The sequence below is a fragment of the Lycium barbarum genome, chromosome 5 (genome assembly GCF_019175385.1).
Source record: "Lycium barbarum isolate Lr01 chromosome 5, ASM1917538v2, whole genome shotgun sequence".
Taxonomy (NCBI): domain Eukaryota; kingdom Viridiplantae; phylum Streptophyta; class Magnoliopsida; order Solanales; family Solanaceae; genus Lycium; species Lycium barbarum.
The window spans coordinates 137343766-137365789 of NC_083341.1; the positions used below are offsets into that span (position 1 = coordinate 137343766).

The window sequence follows — 22024 nt, forward strand, 5'->3', positions numbered from 1 at the left end:
AAACTTACAATCATATGGAAAAGGGTGAAGGAAGTCAAGAGAAAGAGGGAATAAAGGGTTTTACCATCAGGCTTAAAAACAAAATCCCACTAATCAAGATCTAAGATCTAGAGCCTGTCCATATACTTGTATTGTCAAGATCTAAGATCTAGAGCCTGTTTATAGATCTGCATCACGAGCAGCTAAATCCTCTAAGCACACTTCTCGTGCTTTCTTTGGTAAATAAATTCTCATTTCTTTCATTGCTTATTTGAATTATAATCTATGTAGTCAGATTTGTTGTTTATCCATCAGCAATCAGAGTCACCAATTGTTAGAGATCTCAGCTTTGACCACATTGACATCCATAACCAAAACCCTATTTCTCAATCAAGTACCACAACCACCGTCGGCCGCTATGGCCACCTCGGCCGGTGGACAGCCTCCACCGGAGCATGTTCCACCTAACCATTCATAGTACCTTTCCACATTCCCATCCCTTAAACCTACCCACAATGCCATGACTGCATCATGTCTTTCAAAATCAACAACCCAACCAACCAGTGCACAACCCCTAAACGTCCCTTTAGATATGCCCAGCGGAAAAGATAAAGAACAGAATTATGCAAATCTTTTGAAGCCTCCAACAGCAGTACAGAATACACAACAGATTAATATCCCATCCAAGACTGTTAATTTTGTAGATGGTGAACCCTACATAACTTGGAATTCTAAGGAAATACACCAGATGATAATCAAAGAAGATTTACAATATGCAATCTTGGGCAAATTCTCTTATGATATCATAGACATAAAGAAACTAAGAGAAGTAATTCCAGTACAATGTGCAATCAAAGGGAATGCCACCATTGGCCTTATTGATGAAAGATACATTCTGATTAGATTGTCTCTCTTTGAAGACTATGTGAAGATGCTATCCACTCCAGCATATTACCTTAAAGTACATGAGAGATATTGTCAGATGAGACCATTAATTTGGGACCTATGGTTCAGACCAGAAGAAGAAACATCAGTGGCAGTAGCTTGGATTAGCTTTCCAGATCTACCTCCAAACTTTTTTGCAAAAGAAGCTGTTTTCTCCATGGCAACTGCAGTAGGAAAGCCTTTGACAGTGGATTTGGCTACGGCAAATAGGACAAGGCCTAGCTGTGCAAAAGTGAAGGTGCAAATTGATTTATTAGCAACTCATCCTAGTAGAATCAATATTGCAGAAGTAGATGAAAGTACTGGAAAAAACAAATCAAAATGGATCAAGATAAATTATGACTATTTGCCAAAATATTGCAAACATTGCAAATTACAAGGGCATGGAGAAACTGAATGCAGAACTTTGAATCCAGAATTGCAAAAGAAACATAGAGAAGAGATGAAAGCTTTTCAAGCAGAGGAGTCCACAGTAGTTCAACATAAAAGGGAGAACAATAGCAAAGGGTGGAATTATCACGGTAAGATGGAATGGATGCAAAGGAGGAACAATAAATACATCAAGGATAAGTCAGGGGTTATTATTGCAGAAGTGGGAAAGAAACAACATGCAGTAGGAGGAATGAAAACAAGCAATACATTTGCAGTTTTAGAAGAGAAGCATCAGGAAGACATAGCTAATACGGAAGAAAGGGAGGAAAGCAAAAGTGAGGAAAGTGTTCCAGCAAACACAAAGGAATGGATTGAGAGGGTTTTTCATTCTGATAAAAGGCAGCCAATAAGTTCATCCCTTAAAAGGTTAGAAGAAGGGGGAGATGAAAGACAAAAAGAAGATGATAGTAGTAGCCAGAAGAATATAGAAGAAGCAAAAGAAATAGATATTTTACCTGACCAGCAAGCAGATATAAGGGAAAAGAAAAGCTCTATCATAGGAGAGAAAGCACCAGAAGATGAAAACCTGCAAGTAACAACAATAATGAGTGAATCATCACATGTTACCAATAAAGACAAGTTACAAGGTACAGAATTTAATGAAGAAAAAAGAGATACCAATAGTTCTAATGGGGATCCACCAGATAATATGGAGGACACTGGACAGAGCAAGGAGGATATATATGCACCTGTACAATATACAAGCCCAGTCAGCAGTGGTAAGAAGTCACAGCAAAATACGGAGGATGGGGATTTTGACTTAAATAAACAAGTAGACAGTCAGGGTAACATGATTCAATGCAGTGATGGTAGAAATGATATGGATGGCCAATCACTTGAGCAGCACTATCAGTCAGCATTAACACAAGGGGACATCTCACCAAAGTGTCTCAAAGGGGGAGGAAGAGGCAAAAAGAAGCAACAAAGAGACTCTAGTGTTCCACCTGGAACTGGTATACAAACTAGAAGGGCACTGAGTAAGACTAATGTTTGAATGATGAATGCAATGATATGGAACATTAGGTCAGTGAATACTATGGAAGCTTTTCCAAGGCTAACAAAAATGAACCTTAAGTACCATTTTGGTTTCATAGGGATTTTGGAGCCTTTTCAAGATCCTGAATATGCATAATGCTGCTGCAAATATATCTGGCAAGATCTGGATCTTTGTGGATGAGATGTTTGAGATGGAAATAATTCACGATCACATGCAGCACATTACTATAAAGATCAAAGCTCAAGGAATGCAGGAAGCTTTACTCATCACTGTGGTATATGCAAAATGTACCCAAGTGGAGAGGAGGGTTCTGTGGGAAAGCTTAGAAGACATTGCAGAAAATTGTAACAGTCCCTGGATGATAGGAGGGGATTTCAATGCAATTACTTCAGAGGAGGAAAAATATGGAGGACTTTCCGTCAGTTTGCAGGAGATACAAGATTTTAAGTCTTGTATTAATAATTGTGGGATGTATGATCTAGGATTTAAAGGGAGCAAATTTACTTGGTGGAATGGTCAGAGTGGGAGTGATTGTATTTTTAAAAGATTGGATAGATGTTTAGGAAATCAGTTTTTACAAACTGTTTACCCTAATATAGATATCCAACATCTGGTTAGATCAGGGTCTGACCATGCTCCTATGCTTATTTCATATGCTGGAAATTTTGAACCTTTTAGAAAACCTTTTAAGTTTCTAAATTTCTGGGTGAAACATCATACTTTTTTGGATATAGTGAAAGAGAACTGGGATGCAGATTTCATGGCTAACCCTTTTTCATTATTCCATTTTAAGTTAAAGAAGATTAAAGCTGCTTTGGTGATTTGGAGCAAAAACACTTTTGGGAACATATTTCAGCAGATAGAGTCTCTGGAGGATATTATAAAGGCACAAGAAGTCTAGTTTGAGTTGCACCCATCTCCTCAGAATAGGGAGAATTTACACAAGGTACAGGCTGAACTAAATAGATATTTACACCTTGAGGAGGCTTTCTGGAAACAGAAAGCAGGGATGCAATGGTTTGATGATGGGGACAGGAATACCAAGTTCTTTCATACTTATGTGCAAGGTAGAAGGAAAAGATTACAAATAAGGAGGATACAGGGGCAGAATGGGGAATGGTTAGAAGAAAGAGAAGAAGTTGTAAATGAAGCCATTAGATTCTTCCAAGATCAATTTGCAAAGGAACCAGATCCTTCTAATTTTGGCATTCTAGACCATGTACCCAGAATGGTCACAGAGAAGCAGAATGACAGAATCACAGTCCTGCCAAATAAGGAAGAAGTTAAGGAGATAGTGTTTAAACTTAATGGTGAAAGTGCTGCTGGTCCAGATGGTTTTACAGGATTATTCTATCAATTCTGTTGGGATATAATTGGGGAGGATGTAACTAACATGGTGAAAAGTTTCTTTTGTGGTACAGAATTACCAAGATTTGTGACTCACACAAACTTGGTCCTCTTACCAAAAAAGGACTTGGTGAATACTTTCTCAGATATGAGACCTATAAGTTTGAGTAACTTTAGTAACAAGATCTTTTCTAGATTAATCCATGAAAGGTTGGCAGATGGGCTTCAAGGAATGATTTCTCTAAATCAGGCTGGTTTTGTTAAAGGGAGGAGTATAGTGGAAAATGTGTTGCTAACACAGGAAATTGTGTCAGATATAAGGCTGAGGACCAAAACTGCAAATGTGGTACTTAAATTGGACATGGCTAAGGCATATGATAGGGTCTCTCGGTTATTTCTGACAAAAGTCATGAGACAGATGGGATACTCACACATGGTTGTGGACATGATTTTCAGAATAGTCAGTAATAACTGGTATTCCATCCTACTAAATGGGCAACAACATGGTTTCTTTCAATCATCTAGGGGGGTTAAACAAGGAGACCCCTTATCCCCCACTTTGTTTATCTTGGCTGCAGAAGTTCTTTCAAGAAATCTAAATCAGTTGCACCAGATACCACATTTCAAAGGATATGGGCTTCCTAAATGGAGTCCTAAGTGTTGACACCTAATTTTGGCTCGACATGCTTAAAATTAACGTTTTGGGGGGGCCCTGATTCGTTAAAAAGCACGAAATACATTTTTACACATTTTTACATTTTTTTTTCAACAATTTATTGATGATTATCCTTATTTTAGGAATTTTCTCAATTTATTGTCATTTTTTCAAGAATCATTATTTTGCACATGTACAGCGTAATACTATCATTTTTTGTGCAATTAATAATTATTTTTTAATTTTATAACAATACATTTTCATATCATAGATATTAGTGTTTATATTTTATACTTGCGTTATTATTTATACATGTATTAATTAACTATATTTTAGTACAGTCTGACAGTGCAGAGCAATTAATTTATAAACGCGGAGCGAAATTCAATCAAATCAAGGTCTCGTCATTTTTTGTTAAAAGTGAACATTTTGAGGTAATGAGTTAGGTTTTGATTAGTTAAAATAAATAAGGGGACAAAGGGGTATGGCTCCACATTTGTTTTGGACTTTATGTTATAAAATAAGGGGAGGAGTTTAATTTTAGGGGGAATCCTACACATATTTGCACAAGACACAAGCACATTTTTCAGATTTTTTTCTCTCCCCTAAACCCTAAGCATTTTTCTTTCCCCACCCCCCACTTCCAACAGCCGCCACACCACGCCGGAGCTCGGAGCTCCGGCGACGCACCCAACTACACCACCATCTTCCTCCCATCGCACAACCCCACTTCGTCTCCCTCTCTCTCTCCATTAACGCCGACCACCACCCCACTGCCAGTGACGCCCCAAACACCACGCCGCCCTTCCCCCATTTTTCCCTTTGCTCTTCCCATCGCCACCGCTCCGCCAACCACCGCGAAACCACTATAACCCCTACAAACAGAAAACACAATTTCCTCTCTTTTCCCCTTTCTCCATCGCTGCAACCAGCGATCTCCACTGCCGATAAACTCCCACCAGAGCTTCGACGAGCTCCACAACCACCATACCACCGCTGCCCACCACCAAAAAAAAAAAACATCCTTTTCTCCGTCAAGACCACCAGCTGTGAACTCCCCGCTTCATCTTCTTCGCTGCTCCGGCGAGGAGCTTCAAACTCCGGTGAACCGGAGCAGCCAGCGAGCAACCGCACCACCCTTCACCATGTTTTTTTTTTTGCTCTTCTCCTCCGTTCTCTGACCACCACCCAGTACCACCAAACGCCACCACACCTCCACATGACCTTCCCTCTAGTCGCTACCTCCTCACTATTCTACTCTTTCTTTTCACAAACTCAATCTCTCTTTCTTTTCCATTGCTTATTCGAATTCAACTGTTGTTTTGAAGCCTAGCATTTGCATTTGCTTGCTTGGTTTCAGATTTAAATCTGTCTTCAATGCTTTTTTTTTTTTTTTTTTTTATTCTAACACGTATTAATGGCACGGATTTTTAGGTTAAGTTAATGTCTAGTATATACCATTAGGCCTCTGCTGCACTCTGTTTGGCACAGGCTTGTCTTTTACTCTGCTTTGCTGGAAAGGATATTTCTTCTCAGTGGGTATCTTGCTCGGAGATTAAGGCTATAAATTCAAGAATGTTGACTTGTATAGCATGTTCAAAACAGCTCAATACTGGATCTCAAATGGCCGATGAAGAAATTTCCGTCGATTTCCAAGGCCTTCCATGTACAAAGACGGATTTTTATTTTTAGTTTATTCATTATTTTTTTAATTCATCCGATAATTATTTATTTTCTTACTAACATTTTTATTAAGTTTCATGCAGGTATCTGAAGTTATTTTTTGGGAGATGGCACTCAAAAGAAGTTCAAATAGCTTCTTAAATTCTTTGTTTATATATATATTTTTTTTACATTCTTAAATTATGCAAGCATAAAATATAGTGAAACTTTACATTTTAGGGTGTAGGCTAGTGGTATTTATTTATGATCTGCTTAGGTGATTTAAATTTTATGTGTTTTAGATAAACTAATATTAGACAGTTATTATTTTTGTAGTTAATATTCTTATAGTTATCATGTTTCGCTAGAGTTTTAATTTAGTAGCTTAGCACACTTAAGTAAATAAATAGGGTGATTTGCCTCAATATTTAGGCTTTAGAATGTACTCTCATAATTAATTGATTAGGCGTACATACTTAACTAGTTAAATTAGTTAACTCACTTCGAGTGCAAAATAATTTCATGTCCATTTTCTTTTTATACCTTTGTCACATACCCAAGTTTCTAAGTTGCACATAACCTTTTTTTTTTTTTTAAAAAGTAATTATTATATCACATATGTAAAAAAATACATATTGCACGATTATTTATGTGAATAGTCATATTAGTTATTCTTTAGTCTAAATTCTACTAATTTTTGTAAGTAATAATCAAGCCTTTTTTACACATCCCTCGAATAGTTAAATTGGTCCAGCCGGGAACCACATTTGTGGATTCTGAAGGATGCCTAACACCTCCCTTCGGAATAATTTGAACCCTTACCTAGAATCTCACTTATTTTCGTAGACCATGTTAAGCTGCATATATTAATAATTTATAGGTACCCTAGTATACCTTAAATGCTAGGTGGCGACTCTGTACATAATTAACTATTTCAGAGCTCCATAAGTTGTGCTTTGTTTAGCCTTTGGTAAAAATGGGGTGCAACAACATGGCGACTCTGCTGGGGACACTTAGGTTCTAATCATATGGACTCAATTTGTTATTCGAGGTATGTTATCTTTATTTGAGTCTTTGTTTATTATTTTACTTGACTGTATTTATTCGTCAAGTATATCCTTTCCCTTGTTTCCTTATTTGTTTACGTACATATCTGTTTTTAATTTCATACACTGTATTATTGCCTTTATTTTACTAACAAGTTTTATTTACCATATCCATTTTTTACTTTATTGTAAATTATGCATCTTGCTTTTATTGTTTTTTTTTAATTTCTATCTTTTTGTGGTTTTATATTAATATTCATATGTGTTATCGGTTTATATAAAATGACATTCCGTTCATATTTCCTCCACTTCTGGAAAATTCACACAAATTCACACACTTAAAGCGGTTTCGCGGTTCGCGGTCGTGCACTACTAAATTACCCTTTTAGTTGGATCGATCTTGTGGATTTAGTCGATCGGCGGTGCAGTCGACGGCCACGGACTTTCCACTCCCAAGTTGTCCGCTTGGGGGAGCCTTGTGTCATAGGAAACCAACTCTTAGAATTCCTAGGTTACTGTACATTCCATTTTGCAATTGTTTTTAGCTAGGTTGAATTTTATCCTTTATTTCGAACATTCTTTTTATTTTTTCACATATTCTTTATTTGTTACATGTTTTTGTTTTTAAATAAATATTGTTGTTATTTGCTTTGTACTACCTTAGCACTTTATCTAACTATTTTAGTTGACTTGTGTTGAACCCTGCATTTTGTAAAATATTTTTCTTCAATCATGCATTTTATACCCTATCTGCAACGAACTACGCGCACCTGATTCTCATCTAAGATGAGATACGTAGGCAATCCTTCTCGGGTTCGGTACTCCTTATTCAAAAATTTAAAAAAAATACAAAAATATTTTTTAGTTTCATATCTTTGATTTGGTTGGTACCAACATAGTTAGGGTTGTGCATATGAAAGAAACAAGTGATAATCAATATAATGGAGAGGACTGACTTCGTGGTAAAACTATAGATTCTTTTGGTACCTCTCATTCACACTTTAAGGGACACTTGAAAAATTCTCTTGCATGCTTGTAAGACAAGAACAAAACCAACCTCATTGTTTCATGTGCATTGTGTGGTGAGCTTTATATAACGTTCAATTGCATTGCATTGTGATCTAGAACTTGGCCTGAATGTCTGTTGAGGCGAAATTATGAGTAACATTCAGCATAGAAAAGGATCGTAGGCCTTCTTTGACCCGTTTGAGCCTTTCTAGCCTACCAAATGACATTATCCCTAGCATTCCCCCTTTGAGCCTAAAACCTTTTCTTTGACAACCACATCATAAGCCTATACCATTTCTGAGTGCTTACATGCACTATCTCTCTCTTGGCCCAACCTCCCTGAGCGCACTAACAAAATGTGCAACTGCGGATAGAGATCTGAGCTGAAGCTTAAAAAAAAAAAGGGATTCGACTGTCCCAGAAAAACAAAGGCTAAGAACGACTTCCAAAGCAAGAAGGAGCACACCCAAAAAAAACAAAAAAAAAAAACTTAGTCATTCGGGATCTCGGACATACAACCCGTTATTTCTTTTTATTTTTTTCAAACTCAGGCATACAACTGCCTGAAATTACTATCAAGACCTCGGGCATGCAACCCAGGTCAATTCCCTTAATCCCCACAGAGTTTCGGGCATGCAACCCTAAACTCAAAAAAAAAATAAATGAAAAAAGGGCTTTAACTTGCAAAAGAGGTCGCACAAGTACAAAAGAAAGGGACAATAAAACAAAGTGTCAGAGCACACAAATACTGAGCACAGACATAGTGCAACGCTTAGGGAAGGATTAGTCACTCCTTACCCAAATAATATCGTACCCTTTTCCCAAGCCTACATTACAACACCATAACAAGCCCTACGTGATTCTATGCTAAGGTTTCTCTCATTAGTGGATACTTACATGACGGCCAAGCTTATGGTATTACAATTGCAAGCATTGAACATCTTTCTGAGTTTGAGTGTACTTCTCTAGATGTCTCAAAGTTCAAAAATACTGAATATGTGTGAAAAGGGACTTTCTTTCTGGTGAGGGCACTTGAAACATGAGGATAGGTATAGTTCATAATCCTTGTTTGAAGCAAAATGAACCAATCTTGTCGATCTTTAGGTATGTCTGAGGTACCACTTGAAGCTATAGAAATTACCAATAAGTCGATCTTGGTTTGTTGGACGATAAATAATGGTGAATTCTTATACACAATACTAATTGTTGGTACCAACTGAAGTCGGGGCATGTTATATCAATCATTGTTATTATTAAAAAAAAAAAACAATTTTGCTGGATTTTGCTTTCGTGATTTTGTTATTTTTTTTTCTTAATTTTGTTTTTTATCGTTGCACAGTAAATATAGTTCAATGTTGTTGTGTTGTTACTAACTCTACGAGGTATCGACATTTGGTCTTACCATGAAAGATCCTCGTATTTCTCCGCTGAAGCATGAAATTGGGAGAACATTTTTGAGTAGCTTAAAAAAAAAAAAAAAAAAAAAAAAAAGCAAGTGCACATCACTTTCCGCTGGAAGTATGTGAATTTTTGTTTGTTTAAACTGGGACAGAATTTTTGAGGGGGCCCTCAAAAATTCCACCAATGGCACATTTTGAGAGAAAAGGCACGGGCTCATCCGGCCCCACAGTAGGACACTGCATTGGCTCGTCCAGCCCCACAACAGGACATCGAGGGCGTCATAGTCTAAAGGCATCATTCTCATCGCCTAAAGGCACCATTTCATGGCCCAAGGACCTTACCTTCTGCACTTCATTCGCGTCGAAGCAAAGGCGTTACCCTCCACACCAGCATTGCTTTATTATTTTCAAATGCCTCTGCATATGCTCGCAGCCGCATTGCATTGCACCTGCATTGCTCACCGCCTTTTATTACTGCCTGGGCCATGCACCGCCCTTTTAAATTTCTGCATAAGGCTGTGCACCGCCTTTCATCTGATGCATGGGCTGCGCACCGCCCTTTGCATCGCTTTCATATATTACATGGGCCATGCACCGCCCTTTGTAATTTCTGCATAAGGCTGAGCACCGCCTTTCATGTTGCATGGGCTGCGCACCGCCCATTTAAATTTCTGCATAAGGTTGCTCACCGCCTTTCATATGTTACATGGGCCATGCACCGCCCTTTGTAATTTCTGCATAAGGCTGAGCACCGCCTTTCATTGATGCATGGGCTGCGCACCGCCCTTTGCGTCGCTTTCATATATTACATGGGCCATGCACCGCCCTTTGTAATTTCTGCATAAGGTTGAGCACCGCCTTTCATATGATGCATGGGCTGCGCACCGCCCTTTGCATCGCTTTCATATATTGCTTGGGCCATGCACCGCCCTTTTAATTTTCTGCATAAGGCTGTGCACCGCCTTTCATATGATGCATGGGCTGCGCACCGCCCTTTGCATCGCTTTCATTTATTACATGGGCCATGCACCGCCCTTTGTAATTTCTGCATAAGGCTGAGCACCGCCTTTCATTGATGCATGGGCTGCGCACCGCCCTTTGCGTCGCTTTCATATATTACATGGGCCATGCACCGCCCTTTGTAATTTCTGCATAAGGCTGAGCACTGTCTTTCATTGATGCATGGGCTGCGCACCGCCCTTTGCGTCGCTTTCATATATTACATGGGCCATGCACCGCCCTTTGTAATTTCTGCATAAGGTTGAGCACCGCCTTTCATGTTGCATGGGCTGCGCACCGCCCATTTAAATTTCTGCATAAGGTTGCTCACCGCCTTTCATATGTTACATGGGCCATGCACCGCCCTTTGTAATTTCTGCATAAGGCTGAGCACCGCCTTTCATTGATGCATGGGCTGCGCACCGCCCTTTGCGTCGCTTTCATATATTACATGGGCCATGCACCGCCCTTTGTAATTTCTGCATAAGGTTGAGCACCGCCTTTCATATGATGCATGGGCTGCGCACCGCCCTTTGCATCGCTTTCATATATTGCTTGGGCCATGCACCGCCCTTTTAATTTTCTGCATAAGGCTGTGCACCGCCTTTCATATGATGCATGGGCTGCGCACCGCCCTTTGCATCGCTTTCATTTATTACATGGGCCATGCACCGCCCTTTGTAATTTCTGCATAAGGCTGAGCACCGCCTTTCATTGATGCATGGGCTGCGCACCGCCCTTTGCGTCGCTTTCATATATTACATGGGCCATGCACCGCCCTTTGTAATTTCTGCATAAGGCTGAGCACTGTCTTTCATTGATGCATGGGCTGCGCACCGCCCTTTGCGTCGCTTTCATATATTACATGGGCCATGCACCGCCCTTTGTAATTTCTGCATAAGGTTGAGCACCGCCTTTCATATGATGCATGGGCTGCGCACCGCCCTTTGCATCGCTTTCATATATTGCTTGGGCCATGCACCGCCCTTTTAATTTTCTGCATAAGGCTGTGCACCGCCTTTCATATGATGCATGGGCTGCGCACCGCCCTTTGCATCGCTTTCATTTATTACATGGGCCATGCACCGCCCTTTGTAATTTCTGCATAAGGCTGAGCACCGCCTTTCATTGATGCATGGGCTGCGCACCGCCCTTTGCGTCGCTTTCATATATTACATGGGCCATGCACCGCCCTTTGTAATTTCTGCATAAGGCTGAGCACTGTCTTTCATTGATGCATGGGCTGTGCACCGCCCTTTGCGTCGCTTTCATATATTACATGGGCCATGCACCGCCCTTTGTAATTTCTGCATAAGGCTGAGCACTGTCTTTCATTGATGCATGGGCTGCGCACCGCCCTTTGCGTCGCTTTCATATATTACATGGGCCATGCACCGCCCTTTTGTAATTTTTGCATAAGGCTGATCACCGCCTTTCACATGTTGCATGGGCTGTGCACCGCCCTTTTTGTAATTTTTGCATGGGCTGCGCACCGCCCTTTCGTAATTTCAGCATAAGGCTGAGCACCGCCTTTCATATGTTGCACGGGCCGCGCACCGCCTTTTGAAAATTTCTGCATAAGACATCGCGCCGCATCCGCCTTGTTTTATTATTGTTTTCTTAATGCCCCTGCGTATGGTCGCAACCGCATTGCACCGCACCTGCATTTCTTTATTGTTTTCAAATGCCCCTGAATATGCTCGCAGCCGCATTGTACTGCACCTGCATTGTTTTATTGTTTTCAAATGCCCCTGCGTATGCTCGCAGACGCATTGCACCGTACCTGCATTTGTTTGTTTCAAAATGCCTTGCGTATGCTCGCAGATGCACTGCACATACATTGCATCATTACTTTGCGAATGCTCGCGAACACTGCACATGCATTGCATTATCACTTTCAGATACCCTTCAAACGCATTGCATCATGTCGGCTTTTAAAAAAAAAAAAAAAAAAAGGGCGTTACATAACACGACCGTTCTTCATCCTACACTTGCTAGGACCATTCTAACAACACTGGGGCAAATTTTGATTGGACGATCAAAATTTGCCACAACATCCATTAGTTATCACCTTTCGAACTACATTGACCTGATTCTCGTGATTGACGAGATATGTAGGAACCTCTATGCAGAGTTTGGTCACATCGGGATGAGAATCATTCTTTCCCCAGCAAGTATGCAATCTTGCACCCTCCCAGTACCTCGTAGCTCGATACTGGGGCAATTTCGGAAGCGACGACGTGGGTATGCGGACATTTTTTCGGCCCTGAACAATCCTTCCCGTTTATCATTTTTCTTTTTATTGCAACCCCGCCGACGGATTAAGAGTATTGTCAAAGCTCTACCAACGTTTGGCCTCTTTCTCCATACATATCCTTTTAGCAATTCTTTGTCGAGCCAAAATAAGCTGCATGTCAACGTCTTCGTCCGAAAATTCTTTCATCGTCTCCGGTCGAAGAGGGACAAGTTGTTGACACCTAATTTTGGCTCGACATGCTTAAAATTAACGTTTTGGGGGGGCCCTGATTCGTTAAAAAGCACGAAATACATTTTTACACATTTTTACATTTTTTTTTCAACAATTTATTGATGATTATCCTTATTTTAGGAATTTTCTCAATTTATTGTCATTTTTTCAAGAATCATTATTTTGCACATGTACAGCGTAATACTATCATTTTTTGTGCAATTAATAATTATTTTTTAATTTTATAACAATACATTTTCATATCATAGATATTAGTGTTTATATTTTATATTTGCGTTATTATTTATACATGTATTAATTAACTATATTTTAGTACAGTCTGACAGTGCAGAGCAATTAATTTATAAACGCGGAGCGAAATTCAATCAAATCAAGGTCTCGTCATTTTTTGTTAAAAGTGAACATTTTGAGGTAATGAGTTAGGTTTTGATTAGTTAAAATAAATAAGGGGACAAAGGGGTATGGCTCCACATTTGTTTTGGACTTTATGTTATAAAATAAGGGGAGGAGTTTAATTTTAGGGGGAATCCTACACATATTTGCACAAGACACAAGCACATTTTTCAGATTTTTTTCTCTCCCCTAAACCCTAAGCATTTTTCTTTCCCCACCCCCCACTTCCAACAGCCGCCACACCACGCCGGAGCTCGGAGCTCCGGCGACGCACCCAACTACACCACCATCTTCCTCCCATCGCACAACCCCACTTCGTCTCCCTCTCTCTCTCCATTAACGCCGACCACCACCCCACTGCCAGTGACGCCCCAAACACCACGCCGCCCTTCCCCCATTTTTCCCTTTGCTCTTCCCATCGCCACCGCTCCGCCAACCACCGCGAAACCACTATAACCCCTACAAACAGAAAACACAATTTCCTCTCTTTTCCCCTTTCTCCATCGCTGCAACCAGCGATCTCCACTGCCGATAAACTCCCACCAGAGCTTCGACGAGCTCCACAACCACCATACCACCGCTGCCCACCACCAAAAAAAAAAAACATCCTTTTCTCCGTCAAGACCACCAGCTGTGAACTCCCCGCTTCATCTTCTTCGCTGCTCCGGCGAGGAGCTTCAAACTCCGGTGAACCGGAGCAGCCAGCGAGCAACCGCACCACCCTTCACCATGTTTTTTTTTTTGCTCTTCTCCTCCGTTCTCTGACCACCACCCAGTACCACCAAACGCCACCACACCTCCACATGACCTTCCCTCTAGTCGCTACCTCCTCACTATTCTACTCTTTCTTTTCACAAACTCAATCTCTCTTTCTTTTCCATTGCTTATTCGAATTCAACTGTTGTTTTGAAGCCTAGCATTTGCATTTGCTTGCTTGGTTTCAGATTTAAATCTGTCTTCAATGCTTTTTTTTTTTTTTTTTTTTATTCTAACACGTATTAATGGCACGGATTTTTAGGTTAAGTTAATGTCTAGTATATACCATTAGGCCTCTGCTGCACTCTGTTTGGCACAGGCTTGTCTTTTACTCTGCTTTGCTGGAAAGGATATTTCTTCTCAGTGGGTATCTTGCTCGGAGATTAAGGCTATAAATTCAAGAATGTTGACTTGTATAGCATGTTCAAAACAGCTCAATACTGGATCTCAAATGGCCGATGAAGAAATTTCCGTCGATTTCCAAGGCCTTCCATGTACAAAGACGGATTTTTATTTTTAGTTTATTCATTATTTTTTTAATTCATCCGATAATTATTTATTTTCTTACTAACATTTTTATTAAGTTTCATGCAGGTATCTGAAGTTATTTTTTGGGAGATGGCACTCAAAAGAAGTTCAAATAGCTTCTTAAATTCTTTGTTTATATATATATTTTTTTTACATTCTTAAATTATGCAAGCATAAAATATAGTGAAACTTTACATTTTAGGGTGTAGGCTAGTGGTATTTATTTATGATCTGCTTAGGTGATTTAAATTTTATGTGTTTTAGATAAACTAATATTAGACAGTTATTATTTTTGTAGTTAATATTCTTATAGTTATCATGTTTCGCTAGAGTTTTAATTTAGTAGCTTAGCACACTTAAGTAAATAAATAGGGTGATTTGCCTCAATATTTAGGCTTTAGAATGTACTCTCATAATTAATTGATTAGGCGTACATACTTAACTAGTTAAATTAGTTAACTCACTTCGAGTGCAAAATAATTTCATGTCCATTTTCTTTTTATACCTTTGTCACATACCCAAGTTTCTAAGTTGCACATAACCTTTTTTTTTTTTTTAAAAAGTAATTATTATATCACATATGTAAAAAAATACATATTGCACGATTATTTATGTGAATAGTCATATTAGTTATTCTTTAGTCTAAATTCTACTAATTTTTGTAAGTAATAATCAAGCCTTTTTTACACATCCCTCGAATAGTTAAATTGGTCCAGCCGGGAACCACATTTGTGGATTCTGAAGGATGCCTAACACCTCCCTTCGGAATAATTTGAACCCTTACCTAGAATCTCACTTATTTTCGTAGACCATGTTAAGCTGCATATATTAATAATTTATAGGTACCCTAGTATACCTTAAATGCTAGGTGGCGACTCTGTACATAATTAACTATTTCAGAGCTCCATAAGTTGTGCTTTGTTTAGCCTTTGGTAAAAATGGGGTGCAACACTAAGATCAATCATCTGGCATATGCAGATGACATGATCATTTTTGCCTCTGCTGATATCATATCCTTACAGAAAATCATGGAAGTTTTGAAAAGATATAAAGAAACATCAGGTCAGAAGGTAAACAGGGATAAAAGCTCTGTGTACATGCACCATAATGTCACAGGTGATATAAAAGCAATTGTTGAGGTGATAACAGGAATTGGAAGAAAGGATTTCCCATTCACATATCTTGGTTGTCCTATTTTCTATAGTAGGAGGAAAAAGGATTACTATAATTCTATTCTGGTAAAAATAATGCAAAGGTTGCAATCTTGGAAAGGAAAAATGTTATCCTTTGGAGGAAGAGCTATTTTAATAAAACATGTGTTACAAGGTATGCCCATACATCTTTTATCTGCTTTGAACCCCCCAGATTGTGTAATTACACAAATGCATAAGCTTTTTGCACAGTTTTTCTGGAATAACACAAGTGGAGGTAAAAGTAGACATTGGTCAGCATGGCATAAGTTGTGTATACCAGAAAAGGAGGGGGGACTGGTTTTTAGATCACTTCATGATGTATCCATGGCTTTATATTGCAAAATATGGTGGAAGTTTAGAACTTCACCATCCTTGTGGAGTGTTTATCTCAGCAATAAATACTGTAAAAAAGAAAATGCAGTTGTGGTACAATGGAAGTATGGGTCACAAAATTGGAAGAAGATGCTTCAAGCTAGGGACTTGATAGAACAGCACATTTGGTGGCAAACCAAAATGGGCAATGCTTTGTTTTGGTATGATAATTGGACAGGATTAGGGGCTTTATACTATGTCACAACAGGGGACACATATGATGACAGAATTCAAAATGTTTCTGAAATGGTGATTGATGGGAATTGGGATGTGGCAAGATTGGAACTAATATTACCTGGAGATGTAGTACAACACATAAGGGATACTATTACACCAACTGTGATGACTGAGGAGAAGGATATTCATTGGTGGTGTCACGACCCAACCCCGTAGGCCGTGACTAGTGCCCGATCTGGGCACCCGAACCCATCTATCAAATATTATCTCAAATTCTATCAACTCATTCTAGTATATGGCGGAAGCCGACAAGGCTTTATTTCAAATTTAGGTAATTTCCAGAAAAATTTCGACAGAGTTTCCTTTGTTTTACGGACTATCCAATATACCCTGCACGCAGAAAATACCAACAAAAGCCACACAGGGCTAACCAAGCAATATATAAACATATACGGACCGGCCGCCTCGGCGTATAGGATCGCCCAAACAACATATGCGGACCGGCCGCCTCGGCGTATGGGATCGCCCAAACGACATGTACATACATCCATACAGAAAGACCCCAACCCACAAACATGTCCACAGACCTCTAAACAGACCGACAGAATCATATGACGGGACAGGGCCCCGCCGTACCCATGAACGAATATATACAAATGCACTAATAAATATATATACCAAAAGTATAAGCTCCGGAAAGAGAGGAGCACTCCGAATAGCAGAAAGGGTGTCCTAAACAGGTGGATCACCAGGCTGTGCGTCTGTACCTGCGGGCATGAAACGCAGCCCCCGGAGAAGGGGGTCAGTACGAAATATGTACTGAGTATGCAAAGCAGAAGGTACAGAAATAAATCTGAATAATAATCGAATCAGATATATAGAAAATAATACATATCAAAATGTTTATTTCCAAAGTATAAATTATGCATAGGGCACTGGAAAATGTGGTCGCCCGCCTGTCGATGGCGCCACAACACAGCATAACACCAGAAAGTTTCAAATCTCCGAATCCCCGTCACACATCACAACACAGCATAACGCCAAACACAGCATAACGCCAAACATAAGTGGAACCCGGCCCTCGAGCGAGGAGCACGGTGAACCATAAACACAGCATAACACCGGAATGTATCAAAAAGCGCACGACAATAGAACCGGCCCGGGAACCGGCGAACGATATCATAGTAGGCACGAGCGGAGTAGTGAGGAATCATATGCATAAAATCATTATTATAAATCCGAAGGATAAGTAAAATAGTCATATTCGAAATCGGAATGATAATTATCACTTTTTGATTCAAAGTTGTCGAATTTACATAAAGGGCGTCGCGGGACCCACGGACGAGTATAGACCCGAACTGAGCCCGCCTATGAAAAACATACTCATTTTATATCATACAAACTCCTACGAAAATTTCAAAGCAATCCGAGCTTTTCTGAGGAAATTATGGGCGTTTGAAGTTTTGAAATCGCTAAAGAATGAACTTTAAAACAAAAATCAGCTTTCATGTAATCTTTACAAATTATGAATTCCAAGTACATAAGGATCAATGTTTTGCCATGACAAGGCAAGGATGCCAAAGAACAAATGCGATTCATAAACATGCTCGGATTGTGAGAATAGAGTTTCCTCGAGGCTTATATCATAGCCTATTTTAACTAAGGCATGCCGAAGAAGGAGGATTACTTTACATACCTCGTACGCCCTTCCAAAATAGCCAATCTAAAGTAAATTTCCAATCCACGCCTCGGGCTCCCCAAGGTCTACAAATACGCCAACGAATACCAAACATTAGTTAAGGGCACTTGAGCCATTCTTTCCAACTAATCATTAAATTCTACAGAAAATTCGGCAGCACTTCCCCTATAAATAGGCCATCCCGAGAATTTATCTCGCTCAAAATCAACAACAACAACCACAATAACCAACCTAGCAACATCAATAATCAATTCGAAAGGCAAAACAACAGTAATAGCTCTCTTTTACATCTTTCAACAACTTTCCAAATATTCGTTTCAACGGCTTACTTTCAAGCCACAATATCGTTCGTACATTCGATTATTAACCCAAATCCATACTAACAACATTCAAGAACATTCTAAACAATTCACATAATTTTTCCAACAAGCCAAGAATTTTTCTCTATGTTGCCCGAAAACAGTCCCCTTAGCCGAGCAACCCCCTTTTTTTTCTTTTTTTTTTTTTTTCACTTTCCTCATTTTCAAGTCATGTTTTGTATCACAATCCACAATAGAACGATATGATTTTCATAAAATATACAACTTACGTCAAACGCACAACTAACCTCAAAACAGCCCACAAATTCTCAACATCAATCTTGAGTTATTAATTGCTCATTTCCAACACAAAAGTCATCACAACAACCATTTCGACGCTAAGCGATATTAATTCATTCTTTGCTACAAATTGGAGGCCATATACACGGCTACATACCCACCTATATACATACATCGATAGTTCTCATTCATTTCTTCACCCTACAACAATCAACATACTAAATAGAGTTAATTCTTCACTTAGTCACAACACCCATTTACACAACTTCACACACCATACACGACCCAACTTCCAACATACTACATTTCATGATTTTTCATCCATATTGACATACTATAATATGCATACAACATTTATAACTCAAAAACAAGATTAGATCTCACCTTTCTTCTTCAATCCACCAATAGGCTAGGGTTTGCAAATCTCTTAAATGAAAGACTTGATCACTCCAACAATGCTTCCAAGTTACTTAGGGACCTCTAATTAGTTGATTTGTACCCAAGAAATATTTTTAGAGGGGCTTGATTTGGATTTGGTTTTCCATGGTCTTGGCCGTGAGCCATGGTTTTGGTTCCTCAACTTCTTGCTTTATTTTCTAAGTGTGGGAATGTGAAATGAGAGAAAGATGACTAAGTGGTCATCTTTTAAGTCCCCTTAAAATATCTCTTATTGTCTTTGGGCCCACACATGTGTTGGACCAATTAAAATTGGCCACAACAATGTGTGGGGACCACTTCAATCCACACATCTTCCCTTTTTTTTTTTTTTTATGCAAGAGTTTTAATTTCCAAATTTATGAATTATGGTCCCAATTTTTCCTAAGTGTTCAAGCTAACAATTTCATACACAACTTATGTCTCAAAATAAAATCAAAGGTCAAAAGTCCCGACTTCAAATCCCGGAATAGTCTTGGCCTTAATTTATCATAGTTAATCCGGGTTGTCCCAATGTATAAAAATACGGGACGTAACAGGTGGCTTCTGGATAGCAAAGGGGATTTTACAGTTAAATCAGCCTGGGACTATTTGAGATTGAGAGGACAGGAGAATGAGATTTATAAATACATGTGGATAAAAGGACTACCATTTAAGATCTCCTTTTTCATGTGGAGATGTTGGAAATTTAAGGTTCCATTGGATGATGTGTTGAAAAGAATGAATATTAATCTAGCATCTAGATGTTGGTGTTGTTCAAATCCTAAGGAGGAAACAATTCAACATCTTTTTGCTAGGTCTTTTTCTGCTAACAGGACTTGGTCCTTTTTTTCCTCTCTTGCAGGTATTAATATTGAAGGACTTCAACTACAACAAATCATAGTTAAACGGTGGCAACAACCTGTTAATAATAGGTTGAAACCAGTGTTTTATGCTATGCCAGCTATAGTTCTATGGGAGCTATGGAAGAGAAGAAATGCATATAAACATGGAGAGAGGAAATCAGTTGGAAGATGCATATATCAGATCTATGTTACAATTCAGAACTTGGTTAGATTCAGAAATCCTTCAATACAACAAATTCCTCACAGTTGGAAGGACATGTTACAGCTTTTGGAAGGATACAGAACACAGGTGAAATACAAGAAAGTGATTTGGAAACCCCCTCTTAGGGGTTGGATTATGTGCAACACTGATGGTGCATCAAGAGGTAACTCTGGGAGAGGGTCTTTTGGTTTTTGTGTGAGGAATGAGGAGGGCAATTTAATTTTTGCCAGAGCAGCAGAGATAGGACATGTTACTAATAATGAAGCAGAAACAGTGGCAATCTTGGAAGCTATCAGGTGGTGCAACAACAATCAGTTCAATAGAATCATAATACAATCTGACTCACAATTTGTTCAAAAGATTCTAAAAGAAGGCTGGAAACCACCCTGGAGTTTAGCAAATTGGGTTGATGAAATTAAAAGTATGGGAGAGGGGAAACAGGTAACATATACTCACATTTTACGCGAAGGAAATCAATTAGCTGATGTATTAGCTAACAGAGCTTTAGACAAAGGAACAACATTATATGAACATTTCAATGAGATGGAAGTGGAGCTAAGAAAGATTCTAAACAGCGATAAATCCCAAGTTCCATACTTAAGAGTGCAGATCAAGTAATAGAAATGAAACACACAGCGTATGAGGAACGAAATAGAAGGCTTGAAATTTTGGAGACATACCTGAGTTTGAAAGGTTCAAGGGTTGAATTGCAGATTCAAAGGGAGATCAATTTTCTCAGAAGTCAAATTCATGATTCCAGCATATACATGAAAACAATTAGAATGTTAGCAGCTATAATGTCAAATGCGTACAAGATTCAAGAAACAAGGAAAATACCTGTGATTTCGAGGACAAAATGAAGGAGCTTGAGAGCATTAGCAACCCCATCAGCGCAGCAACGATGAGAAGATGCTTCGAAGTTTTCTCCTGATGACAAGAAGAAGATAGAGCAGGTGATGAGCAGCTCAAAGAGCAGCTAAGGCAGAAGAGAAAAATGGGGCAACAAGAAGCAGATAGGGCAAATCGTTTGGACATTACTTTCCTAATTATATTTTTGTTCTTTTTGGACGTTTGCTGTTAATGTGGGGTTGGGCCACTTTTGGGCTCAGCCTTTTTGTTTTTTACTTTTTGCTTCATTTTAATAAAATGCCCAAACGGGCTTAATTAAAAAAAAAAAAAAAAAAAAAAAAAGCTATATGAGCCTGGGCCTGAGTAGATTTTTGTGGCTAGGATTTAGGACCAAGCAGAATGGCATAATTCATGGGAATATATGCTTTTATTTTTTTGCCTAACATGGGAATATATGCTGGTTTATTTGTTAATATTGAGTTCATGTATATACAATAGTTTGGTACACGGTATAAGGTGGTATATCCCAGCACTAATTTGGGATTAATTTTGTACCATATTTTGTAGAAGATATAAATTTTTCTTGGAATAAATTTATACCTTCTACCAAACAGAGGACAAAATTAGGTCAATACTTAAAGATGAGATATCCCACCTTATCACATTAACCTTGAGATTATTTTATCTCACCTTTTAGATGGGATAAATTAGTCCCAAGATTATAATCCTGGGACTATAATACCGGGATAATTTTGTCCGCGTACCAAACGACCCCGTACCGTAGAAATATTACAATGTTAATGTATTTTAAAGCTATTATAGTAAATAACTTATCTTATTTTTTAAGTTAATTATCACTCTCGTCTATAATGGACGATTCAGTTACCTATACGATGTTTGTTATCTTTTAGATAACTCATATAATAGTGTAATTTTTTATTTTTTTACATTATCAGTATATAATTTATTTTTATTTTAATCAACCTACCTAAGACAAAAGGGGAAGAACAATGCTCTA

General features: G+C 38.9%; 2 long non-coding RNA genes across 2 annotated transcripts; both read right to left on the reverse strand.

Moving 5' to 3' along the window:
* Positions 1-600: 600 nt before the first annotated feature.
* On the reverse strand, positions 601-21199 carry LOC132641805 (uncharacterized). The gene is made up of 5 exons (XR_009582977.1): positions 20838-21199; positions 1975-2045; positions 1812-1882; positions 1047-1146; positions 601-934 (listed from the first exon to the last, which is right to left on the reverse strand). It is a non-coding gene; the product is annotated as an uncharacterized LOC132641805 (long non-coding RNA).
* On the reverse strand, positions 16782-20811 carry LOC132641806 (uncharacterized). Its single transcript, XR_009582978.1, has 3 exons — positions 19060-20811; positions 18074-18141; positions 16782-17144 (listed from the first exon to the last, which is right to left on the reverse strand). It is a non-coding gene; the product is annotated as an uncharacterized LOC132641806 (long non-coding RNA).
* Positions 21200-22024: the final 825 nt, after the last annotated feature.